Source organism: Canis lupus, chromosome 35 (assembly GCF_011100685.1).
Source record: "Canis lupus familiaris isolate Mischka breed German Shepherd chromosome 35, alternate assembly UU_Cfam_GSD_1.0, whole genome shotgun sequence".
In the NCBI taxonomy this organism is placed as follows: domain Eukaryota; kingdom Metazoa; phylum Chordata; class Mammalia; order Carnivora; family Canidae; genus Canis; species Canis lupus.
In genome coordinates, this window is record NC_049256.1 from 8,412,490 (window position 1) to 8,424,653 (window position 12,164).

At 53.5% G+C, this 12,164-nt stretch overlaps 1 protein-coding gene and 1 long non-coding RNA gene across 9 annotated transcripts in view; one reads left to right on the forward strand and one right to left on the reverse strand.

Moving 5' to 3' along the window:
* LOC119867646 lies at positions 1-3,443 on the reverse strand. Its single transcript, XR_005384290.1, has 2 exons — positions 3,330-3,443; positions 1-1,393 (listed from the first exon to the last, which is right to left on the reverse strand). It is a non-coding gene; the product is annotated as an uncharacterized LOC119867646 (long non-coding RNA).
* RREB1 (ras responsive element binding protein 1) overlaps positions 2,281-12,164 on the forward strand; it is a 134,771-nt gene continuing 124,887 nt past the window's right edge. For 3 of the 8 annotated variants that reach the window (XM_038584109.1, XM_038584107.1, XM_038584110.1), the window contains exon 1: positions 2,392-2,654. The gene's annotated coding sequence lies outside the window, so the exon portion shown is untranslated. Of the gene's footprint in view, positions 2,363-2,390; positions 2,655-3,052; positions 3,390-5,094; positions 5,286-12,164 lie in introns of those variants that run through there. The other 5 variants (XM_038584100.1, XM_038584108.1, XM_038584102.1 and 2 more) reach the window with 4 other exon arrangements.

Consider the following 12,164-nt stretch of genomic DNA (forward strand, 5'->3'; position numbering starts at 1 on the left):
TATCATTAGAATTCAATTTTTATTTTTATTTTTTTAAAAGTGGGACTCCATGCCCGATGTGGGGCTTGAACTCATGACCCTGAGGTCAGGAGTCACATGCTCTACTGACTGGGCCAGCGAGACAGCCCTAGAGTTTGGTTTTGAAAAGTTACTTTTAAGTTCTTTTTAGATGAGGTTATAAAGGTGGTGAGTGGTCATGAGAATTCATGCAGCTTTGTAGGTTTCAGTGTATTTTTACAGAATAAGCTAACATCATAAGCAAAATTCCAATTTTGATGTTGTTCCTATTCAAAACTTACCACTGGCTGGGGGCGGGGGGGGACGAGGAATGGCTAATCACTCTTGAATCTTGAGGCAAGGCAACTAAATAAACTAGCATTCCCTCCTTGGCCTTCCTTTTTGCCTTCTCACGGGAACAGGTTACAACTCAGAAGCTCCAGACACCAATTCTCTGGTGACCGTGTGAACTATTACTTCTGCTTAGAGACCCGCCTGTTCCTCCTTTGGCATGCCTGTCTTCACAAAAGCACTTGATAACACACTTGGGGACCTGGGGGGGCGGTGGTGGTGGTGGGAGCGGAGGGAGGCATAGGAAAATGCAAGTGCCGAAGTTTCTCTGACTAGTTTTCCTCAGTAAACAGTAGACCCTGGGAAACATAACAGGTTCTGAAAACTTAATGTTGATGATTCTGGACGTCAGAGAGACCAGCAGCTGAATCAGTTCCCGTCAGGGGTAATGGTCCAACTGTTTTTGCTTGGTTCTGTAAAGTTCTATCTTGGCCAGAATCCATTCATTTCATCCATGCCTAGACAGACACTTCTTTCCAGCTGCAGCCCTGAAAACCAGAGTTCCACGGGAGGCCGCAAATCAAAGGCCCACCCATGACGGCGTGTTCGACTTTGTGTGGCACCCAAGTGCCCTCACAGGAGCCCGAGTGGGAGAGCCGAGGTCAAAGGTCACAGTCCGTAGAGAGAAGCCAGCAGCAACCCTATCACCCCGCCTTGCCCAACTCATCTGCAACGCCCTAACTCTACAGTAGTCTTCTCTACAACTAGTTAGGAGGCACGTTTGTCCTCAGAAACCGGCCGGGTGGGGTGATGTTTATTTTCCAAAACCACAGTCCTCCCCTATCTGTCTAAAGAGGTTTCCAAGGGCCACGAACAGGCCCCCCTCGCAGAAGCCCTGTAGGAAAAGTATGAACAGTGGGAAGGAAGCGTGTCAGTGGCTTGTTGGAGGAAGCACAGCCCGGGCCTGGTGTCTCTGGGGCTCGGTGATAACTTGGGCCGCCTAAGCCCCGCCGAGGCCAGCCCAGCGCGGTGGCGGCCGCCCAGGGGATGGAGAAGGAGCAGCTCCAAGGAGGGCCCCTGCGTTGCAGAGTTGAGACGGGAGCCTCTGAAAGACAGAGATACTGCGTGTGGCTTCCCCGGTGCCTCCCCGTGCCTCGGAGGGCGACGTGGATGACACAGCATCAGCAGTGCCGTCGCGGGGTGGGGACACAGGGGGCGGTAGGAGCCTGGGAAGGGGCGGGGGTGGGGGCAGCCCCCTCCCCCCTCCCCCGCTCCCCCGCCCCGGGCCCGGAGCATCAGTCGTGGAGCGTGGGGAAGGGGAGCTGACAAAAGCCAAGTCCGCTCGGAATTTGTTGGACGGAGAACACGCTCCCGGCCGGCCGGGCGGCTGCTGCCCCGGAGCTTACAAGGACCGGGGCCCGGGGGAGAAGCAGCCCTAAGTTGGGGGCGGGGTGAAGCGCTGGTTCCTTAATCGCCTGCCCCATCATCCACCCGCCCCACCTGGATGCAGCGCGAGGACCGCGTGGGGCGGGAGCGGCGCGGGGAGGGGGGTCGCCCCGCGGTCCGCCCCCCCGGGGACCCCCCGCGCCACCCCCCTCGCGGCCTCCGGGGCGCCCCTGTCGCGCCTCCCGGGCATCGCTGCCTCGCCGCGTCCTCCGTTAAAATAGTGAAACAAACCCTGCAGGGAAGTGATGGAAAGCCGGGGCGGGGAGGCGGCTGCGGGGCGGGGGCGCGGTGGTCCCGGGGGCGGCCGGCCGGGGAGCGCGGGGCCGGGGGGCATCGCGCTCCGCCGCGGCGGCCGAGCCCCCTCCCCCCGGGGCGCCGGCGGAGGGCGTGGGGCCGGCCCGGGGCCGCCGAGCGGGGGGGGGGGGGGACTCCACCTCCATCCATCCCGGGATGCGAGCGGCGGCCGCCCCGCGAAAGTCGGGGCGGGGGCGGGGACCCGCGGGGGCCGGGCCCCCCCACCCCCACCCCCACCCCCACCCCCGGGCCCGGGCCGCCGCCGCCGCCGCCGCTCAGTAACACGTCCCCAGGAGACTCGCAGGAGCAACACGTGATGTGTCTACTTATCAGGGTGAGAGGGGGAGAGCGAGCCTCCGAGCGTGCGGCCGGGCAGCGGGGCGGGGGGCCGCGGCGGGGGCCGGGACGACGGCTGGGGCGCCGGGGTCGCCAGCTCCTCGCCCACCGCCTTCCCGGCGGGAGAAGAGGAGGAGGGGAAGTGACTGCGGAGTTGATGAACTTTGCACATCCAGAAACGCCATTTTGATTCCTTTTCCGGAACAAGTTTGCATCTCTCCTCTCCCTCCGCCCGAAGCCCACCGGCGCCCGCCGCACCATGCCCGCGAGCCGAGCGCCCCGGCAGGGCCGTAAGTACGCGCCCGGGGCCCCGGCTGCCGGCCCTCGGGCGGCGGCGGGAGCTCCGGGGCGGAGCGGGAGCGACCTTTTAAAGAACTTTTGGGGATGGGGAGGGTGAAGCGTGCGGAGCGCGTTGTACTTTTTTTTTTTTTTTTTTTTCTTTTTCCCTTTTTAAAAACTCGGCGTCTCCCGGAGCCGAGGACCCGAGCGCCCCACGCCGCGCTGCGTGCGCTCGGGGCGGCGGGGCCGGCCGGGGATGAGCCGGGCAGCCCTCTCCCCTCGGGCTGCGCGCCGGGCCGCTCCTCCCCGCCTCCTCCTCCTCCTCCTCCTCCTCCTCCTCCTCCTCCTCCTCCTCCTCCTCCTCCCCTTCCTCCGCTCCTTTTCCCCTTCCCGAGCCGCCGGCTCTGCCAACCAGCTCCCAGCGCGAGCCGCCGCGGCCGCCGCAGCGCCGCGCCGCCGGGACCTGATGCGCATCCATATTAGCCGCCCGAGCGCAGGAATCCGGCCCGACCCGCGCCGCCGCGCCCGCCGCGGAATTTATTTTTAACCAGCGCCGCCGGGGACTCGGATGGTGCGCGCACGGCCGGCCAGAGACATCTTCCCAGCGCCGCTCTCCATCTTCCGCCCTCTCTCCCCCGCGACATCCACCCCCCCCATGTGGGAGGGGAAACTTTTCTCCTACATACTTTCGAGTCCCGCTCGGGCCGAGGAGCGCGGGGATGACGGCGCCCGCCCGCCGCCGCCAGGTATCCGGGGGTGCCCGCCGGCCCGGGGCGCTCCCGGGGGTGCCCGCGCGGGGCTGCGCGGTGGGAGCATCCGCCGCGCCCTGCGCCGCGGACTTTGATCCTCCCCGCGGACGGCGCCGGCCGGGAGGGGGCCGCGGGCCGCCGTGCGCCCGCCCCCGCCCGCCGCGGCGGCCCCCTCCCGGCCGGGGGTCGCGCCGCCCCCCGCCCCCGGGCGGCCCGGGAGGGAGGGAGGGGGCGGGCGGGGGCCGGAGCCGCGTCCGCGCGTATTGTTCCCCGGCCCTTCCGCTGGCGGTGGACGTGTTTTCGTGGGAGCCATCGGTGTGGAGCGGAGCCTGCATCGCGGGCGGGGTGGGGGGCGGGGAGGGGTGGGGGGGCCCTCGGCACCCGGCGCCGTCACGAGCACAGGAAGGAGGCCGGGAGCATCCGAGGCGGGGCCCGCTCCGCCGCCCAGCTGTGCAGCGCGCTCGGAAACTTTTGTCCGCCGCCCGCTGGACCAATTTTCCCCGAGTTCTGGGGCTTCCCTGCCTCCTCCCATCCCGGCCCCGCAGCGCCGAGCTGGGGGAGGATCGGGAGTCGGGGGCGAGGCTGGGCGCCGAGGGGCCGGGGACCTACCCGGGGGCGGGGGCGGGGGCCCCAGGGCAGGGCCGCCCCCCTCCCTCCCGGTGCCCCGCGCCCCGCGCCCCTCCCCGCGCGCGCGCCCCCTCCCCACTCGCGGTCTCTTAGGAAACTGCGACCTTCCTGGTTGCTAAGGAGCAGGGGAGGTCCTTCCCGTCGCCGGCCCCCTCCCTGGGAAGCGGCGTGCTTTCTGCAAGGGGCCGAGGGTCGCTCCCCCGGGGCCGGGCGCGCGGGTGCGGGGCGCGCGGGGCGCGGGGGCGCGGGGGGCGCGGGGGGCGCGCGGGCCGCTTGACAGGCGCCGCGTGCAGCTCGCGTCCGGCGTCCGCGGTGCATCCGTGATGGGTTATAAAAGAGGAGGAAAGTATTTCTCCTTGCTCAGCAGATTTGCCCTCCCTCGCTCCTTACTGGTTAGAAGATAGAACGTGAGCCCAGATCCGGACGAGCAGTTCACATTCCATTACGAAATTCTACACGGCTTCAGAGCCAGCGGCAGCACACATTCGGGGCACTTTGGAGTTTTCTCTCTTTCTTTTTTTTTTTTTTTTAATTTTATTTTTTTGGGGAGGGGGAAAGGGGGATGGTGGTTGGTGGTGGTGCAGAGAGATAGAAGGGCGAATGAAAAAATAAGTCGTTTTTTTTTTTTTTTTTTTGGTAGGCTGAAAAACCTGTCTGTTTCCATCAGTAGGAAAAATTCGCCCCCGTGCTTGTTCTAGGGTTGTTAGAGGGAAAGCCTAGCCTTTTGAAAGTCAGTGGAAATAAAGTTTGCCTGTTGGATAGGGATGCTGGAAATAGCGAGGTATTTCGGTCTCGAAGAGGAGACTGGAGAGGATTTCTGCACAGGCTGCTGAGCTGCTAATGTGCATCCCATATTTTTGAGGTCTTTTTTCCTTTTAGGCATGAAGCGGTCTGTGCATGCGCATGAGTGTATTCTGAAATAAGTTTAGTTGAAGTGGAAGGTAGAGAAAAGGGAACTGCAGAGCAAAGGATGGGTTTTGTTAGTGTGGGGTTTTGTTTTGTTTTTGTTTTTTTTTTCTTCTTCTCCCCATCTCCCCATCGCCCTTAAAAGCATCCTCTAGACGTGGTGCTTTTTCGAGGAGGCAGGTATGGTTCTAAGATCTAGTGTAACCCGGAAGTCTGAGCTAGAGGCTGGAGTCTTGGCTGAAACTTTTTTTTTTTTTTTTCCTCCTCCCTTAAACATTTAGTTCTGTGCTTCCTTCAAGAGTCACACAGAACTTCTGAAGAAATGGGTTCCAAGTTAGTCTTCAAATAATTTATGCATCGGTGAGCCACTAACTAATGTTAGGGGTTGTTTGTTGTTGTTTGTTTGTTTGTGTTTTACCTCTGCATTTTGGAGGGAGCTTTCTGGGTACCCGCTGATGGATCCTGCTTTGATGTGTTTTGAGCTTTGGTTACACTGATGAATTAAACATTTGAATGTCTTTTATCAAGTTTTAAATGTGTGAAAAAACACCTTCCTCTCCCACCCACCCCCACTTTTACAAAAGAAAGGGAGAGAGCCCTTTGATTTAGTTATTTGTTTAGCTTGTGCTCCATTTTAGGTTGTTAATGAACTTGCACTGTTTTATCATTCTTAAAAATACTGCCAAGCAGGTTGCATTTGGGGAATTTTTTTTTTTTTTTTGAAGGATTTGCTGGTTGTATGATAACTTCAGAAACGTTGCTGATGCTTACTGTTACGGGGCATATCGTTCTCTGGGTTTTTCTGGATAACTGCTTAATTTCTCATCAGAAATTCAGAGCCTAAGCCCTATGGCAGACAAGTGTTTGTTATGTGATGGGGAAGATGAGTCTGACTCAGCTGGCACAGGTGGTGCATCCATTCCTAACTATTTACATCATCCAACAAATGACCTTCTGATTTGAAGGGTCTTTTATTTTAGATATCTTCAGGCAGACTCCTGAGATCTTATTTGCATCCAACACAGGTATAGAATGTTGAAGGAGAAAAATAAGCCTACCTGGTTCGTGTGCATCTGATCAAGTTGTTTATTGGTTATCTGCTGCTCAGGCAATAGCTAGTTGCCATTATGTGGCTTGCATTTTTACTCTTCAATTTTAAACTGCTGTGTTGATCCACTTCCTCAGGTCAGTTTGGAAATCTTTGCTTGCTGTCCTTATGCTCAGTTGTGAACATCATTTATTACCTCTGGCAGAAGAAAATTCCTGGTTTGTGGCGCCAAAAAATCCTACCCTTTTAGGGTTTTGTGTGACATAATTAATATAAATTTAATTTCTGCAAAAATTGGTTAAACAGGCTCACTAGAAACAGTCAGAAGTGAATCCTTTTGATGTTTCTATTCATTATCCTTCTGAAAAGTAGGTGGTACTTAAAAGGTCATAGGATAAGGGTTGCTAAGCAGCTAAACAGAAGATGCTAAAATTAACCAGAGCATTTTTGAAAGGGAGTCCTTCCCTGTTTTACATTATTTACTAGATTTAATTAATTTCTGGATCCTCCATGTCCTCTGACCTAGGAAGGTTGGCTGTTGGGTTTGTTTTGTTTTCGTTATCATATTTAAATAATCTCTCTCTTTTGTAAGTGTCTTTTAATTGAAGTTCATGCTCTCTGACCAACTCTGGTGTCAGATGGCAGCTCGTCTGGGCTGACTTCTTGTGTGATACCGGTGTGTGCAGGTTCAGCCCTCCTTCCTGAGGACATACGTGTGTAACATCACTTTACTTCGTTTATTCATAGCAGCTTGTTCAGTTTGTTTTGGAAAATCTAGCTCATCCACAGAGGGATGTCTTACTTTATACTCTTTATTAAACAGATTTGCATTCAGAAGGTAGAAATGTAATATAGTATCCAGAGAAAGTCTGCGGTGTAGGCCCTCCTGATAACAGGACAATAGCTTTCTTCCCCCTTTCCTGAGATTAGATTAGGCTTTGATAGGATTCCATCTCCCCATCAGAGTTTATTCAGCCCAGTTTTTAATACCATGTAGAAAATAGAATTGTATTAGGTCTGGAGTCTGTTTGGAAGGGTGACCAAATGTCAAAAATAATAATATGATTTACTTCACATTTCTGCTGCAAGTACGTATGAGCATCTCGAAATTGTACAGTGAGATAAAATGGTTGAGATCTACCTGGAGCCATGGTTGTTAAGCATCATCTCTTGGTAGCAGGGCAAGCCTGCTCTAAGTCCGAGGTTTCCCTGCCTCACCGTTGCTTGTGTCCATCTGACCCACCAGACAGGCAGAGAGTTGACCAACGTTTTTTATTTCCAAATATCATTAAGAAATTAGATGGCCTCTCTGGGAGGGGGGCAGGGTGCATGGGTTCTCTTTTCTCTCTGAGACCTAGAAAGTGATTTTTGAGTAGAAGGAGCCCTGGCCCTCTTCAAAAAGCAGGGGTCAGAGTGTGATTTCCACGCCCCGGGGCGGTGGGGGGCCTCCCCATAAATCAGAGGTAAAAGGTGTACCATATGAAACACAGGGGGAGGCATACGATGTGCTTTCTGAAATGCGTCACTTATTTTTAATTTCCCCACTCCCCAAGAAGGGAGAGTAGAGAGGAAAACCATCTGCTGTGTTTTCGCCACAACGGAGGTGGCCACGCGAGGAAGGTGATGAGGAGTGAGGGAGGCTGACTTTTTATGTGCTGGGCCTGGGCCTCTTGGCACCTTCTGGGTGCTCGCTGTTCCTACGAAGGGAAGCCAGCGTGGAGTGGAGCCGGTGCTTCCCCCACCCCCCCCCCACCCCTGGGGGTGGAGAGGAAGGGAAGCTGGGAGGAGGGCTCAGGGCGCGGTCTCTTCCAGCCCCTGGTGCATCTTGTTGCCGTCGGTACTCCAGGGGACAGGTGAGCCCGTCTGCGCATCACTGAAGGTGGCGGCCTGTGAATAGGTGCTTCAGACAAAAGAAGTGGGAGAGGGTGGAGATGTTTGCTCAGTGTGATTCAAGCAAGTAATGCTAAGAGAATTTGAAAGCCTCTGTGAAGTCCCCAAGACTGGGGAGACTGGGTACTTGCCTGCCCTTGCAGGATTCACCTGAGGCCTCTCGGACTCCCTGAGGGCGGGTGGTCCTGATAAGGTAGAGAAGGCCCAGGGAACACCACCCCCACCCCCCACCCCTGTTCCCACCCCCATTTCTTTGTCAGCCGGCCAGACTGCAGCAAGAAAAAGTCTCAGTGGGGGTAATTAGATAAAGCTTTTAAGTGGCTCTATTTGTTTTTCCCCTGGCTTGCTGAGTATCTCCCCCCCCCCCCCTTTTTCAGAGGCCGTGGGGTAGGATGGTCAAAAGAATGTTTGAGACCTAGTGGCTTAATGACTTTTTAAAATTTCAGTGTTGGTGAGGTTGTACCTTTGACAGAGTCTTCACCCTGCTTTTGTGAAGGCCTTGAACCAAAGATTCGGATTTTATCCTCAAAGCAGCAAACACGGAGAGGGTTAGGTGGCTGTATTAACCCATTTTACAGCTGTGCCAATTTGCACTCTGGCTGGTAATAAACCCAATCCCAGTCTAGCTCCGTACAACACCTGCTTTCTTAACGTCGGCTTAGCCTCAGAACACTGAGCGTTAAGTATGTGCCTCTGTGTGTGTTTTAAATGAGACCAGATCCTTTTCACAGTAATTCTGTGTTGAATGTGAAGATGTAAGGCGATTAAAAAAGAAACTTTTTACCTTTTGGCACATGTCTGTTGATGAATGTGATCATACGCATTTTTTTTTTTTTTTTTTTTTTTGGTCAGTAGATTTTCTACCTCCTAGAATTGTTGTAAGGATAATAAATGTTGCAGAAACTTAAAATCTATATATGGAAGAAAGTGGTATATTTTGAGCTCAGGAAGCTTTGTGGGTATCCACTCTGGATTTCCTTTCCAGAATTGTGCACGACTCCAGGACTTCAGGCGAAATTTGCCTAGGGGTTTCTGTTCAAATTGAGGAAATGCAGCACTTTCTTTTTGCTTTGGGTGCCCAGAGAGACCAACAGAACTAGACCAGTTTTTCTTAATGAAGTTCACTTAGGGGTGGATTTTAAGGACAAGGCAAGTCGTCGTTGTAAGCTTTGGACTCACCCTTTAAAGCAGTGGTTCTCAGAGTTGGCGGTTTGCCCCCAGGGGCATTTGGCAATGTCTGGAGACTTTTTTTTTTTTTTTTTTTTTGATTGCCTTGCTCGGGGGAGGGGTGCTACTGGCCTTCAGTGGGAAGAGGCCAGGGATGCTGCTTACCCATCCCACAGTGCACCGGATGGCCTCACAACAAAGAATTACCCAGTCCAGAATGTCAGTGGGTAGGTGGAGGTTGAGAAAGCCTGCTTTAAAGGTACAGCAGTCGTGGCCTGTGTCCTATGTGCAGGGAGCCTGGGTGTCCTCAGCGTAGTGCACGTGATCTGTTGGGAGATCTGAAATTTCATAAAGCAAGTAAGCTCCTATTACATGCCTGTAAGGTACCATGGTTGGCACCTTCAAGGGGTCACAGAGAATTTGGGGTTGGGGAAAACACGAAGTGGTGTGAAACATATTTAAAAACCCGATAGTAAATAAAAGTTCTAGAACTCATCTGCTTCTAAAACAAACCAGATTCGTTGGCACTGGGACGCTGTTCCGAGTCACTTCTTCAGTTATTGGGAAACTCGCTCTGTTGTTGTCATCTGCCAGTTTTCTCTCCTGTTTTAAGTTATGTTGGAGTGTATTCCCCTCTACCCACCCCCCCAAGTGTTTGAACTAGCCTTTACTCGCTTGATAGTCAGGGTTTCTGCACTCGTAAGTGCAGAAGTCTCCCTCGTTTTGTCAAGTTTTTTGCAAAATTCTTACATAACTCTCCACCCTTTTTACAGGGCAGCTTTTGGGAACCGGTCTTGTGTCCATACATCTCCTCCTGAGGGGGTGGCTGGCAGGCTGGTGCTGTAGCTGGGAGGGATGGGGAGGGAACGTGGGGGAAGGACACGGGGGTTACTTTTATGTTCTTTGGACTACTGGGTCTCCCCATACTAGTTGTTCCTTTTAACTAGTTGAGTTAAAGGAACAAAATGTGGTTTACAGACCTGAAACTATCTCCTCAGCCCAGAAAAGTCTAGGATAGTGACCAGAGTGATCTTGTAGCCACAGGTGTCACTTGCCTGACCCCTGTTACATGCTCCCTACCCCAACTCCAGGCCTTAGCCACACAGGCAGGAGGTGAGGAGCTGAGGAGGAGGCAGGAAGAGAGGGGAGAGTGCATTCCAGAAAGGGAAGGGCTGGCTGCCTATGTGCCAGTAGCTTTGGCCCTAAGACGGCCTGGGCTCCCACTGACCTTACAGAAACACTCTCACAGGTAGCTTTTTCTTTTTTTTTTTTTTTTTTAAAGATTTTATTTATTTATTCATGAGAGACACAGAGGGAGAGGCAGAGACACAGGCAGAGGGAGAAGCAGCCTCCATGCAGGGAGCCCGATGTGGGACTCGATCCTGGGACTCCAGGATTATGCCCAGGGCTGAAGGCGGCGCTAAACCGCTGAGCCACCCGGGCTGCCCACCCCCCCCTTTTATTTAAACATCCTAAACCCCGTGGTAGACAGTAAGCATCTGTTCACATCTGTTTGTGCTGCTCTTGCTCAGGGACCTGCTCTGAAGCCACCTTGGCTTCCCGTACCAGGAGCCGTGGATTCAGGTGTTTATCTGCCCTCCCCTCTGGCCTGTAAACTGGCAGCTCCCTGCCCTCTGTCTCCATTTACAGCTTTTCCTAAGCCCGAACCCTTTTGTCGCTGGGCTCACCTGCAGGTGCCCCAGAGGTGACTTGTAAAAATACAAGTCCTCTCCTTCACTTCTGGAAGGTCCTCTGAAACGCACCGTGCACCCAGCCTCCCGTCCAGGAAGCGCTTTGCCATCCTCACTTGCGTCTGTCTCGGCCCCTAAGTCCAGTGATCAGACCCTCCCGGAAACTTCTCTCTGGTCGGACTCTGGCCTTGGCTCGGCGAGGCCCTGACCTCAGGTCCTCAGCGTGTCGCCAGCACCTCCTCAGTTAGCCTCCCGCTGCCCGCGCTGCCCTGCTCCGGCTCATCCTCCGCTCTGCTCCGAAACTCAAGCTGCACATGGTGTTTGCCTGCTGAAAAACATCTCTTGGCTCCCTGTTGTCTACAGGAAGAAATCCAAACTCCTCTACTTGGCACCCGAGCACCTTCATCATCAGCTTCCAGACTGTCTTGCTACTTTCAGCTCCTGCCACTTCTCTGCGCCACTGACGCACTGAGTGATTTCTGACCGTCTCCGCGTCCGTCCGTGTGGGTTGTTGCACTCGGGCTCATCCTCATCTCCTTCTAGCAGATGGCCTTTCTCTGCTCTTCTTCCAAGAACACTCTAGAAACCACCTCTTGCAGGGAGAATCGGGTCCTCCATCCAGAGTCACTCCTACCTCCTTCTGTCCAGTCTGTCACAGTGGACCTTGTGGACGGGTTTTCCCCACCTCGAGAACAGAGAGGGACTTTTCTTATTTTTCCAACCTTCTGTACCCAGCTCAAGGATTGCAAAGTATGTCGATTGGATCTATTTTTCTAATACGAAAGTGAGAGCTTTTGGGGAGGCACACATATAATTTAGTAGCTGGGTCCTAGATATCAGTACAGATTGAGAGAAGGAAACAGATGTAAACTTGAGTGTTTAGCACAGCCGTCCTGCAGAGATTTGGTGTTATGTGTGCACTGCTGGAAAAGAATTTCGAATTACAGAAATGGTAAAATAAAAACTTTGCTCAGCTTAATTTACTCGAAATTAAAGAGAAAAAAAAAATCTTTGTTAATGCCTGATTGCACTAGAAGCTGTCTCACTAGGGCCCTTACTAATTATAACCACTTTTCATGGCTCTTGGTTTGAAGTTTATATTAAATAGGAGAGATGGGCACACAGATCAAAGACCAAAATCATTTCAGAGCTCCAACGTGTGGGCCCATTTTCTCTGCTTAGTTAGATTTTTGTTTCATTAGTGGTATGAGTTAATAGGAGTGTTGGTCTGTGTATAATTTAACTTTTCTTTTTTCCGTTACTCCTTGGATTTAAAACAAAATACCAAACCAGAAACCTACGGGGCGTAGATCTTGCTCTATTTGTGTGTGCGTGTGTACAATATCCATACTTGATAGAAGTTGATTAGAGATCAGTCTTCTAGAAAGAAACTTTCCACCGTTTTAGGGCAGCCTCATTTATGCTGAGACCTTATTCTTTTTA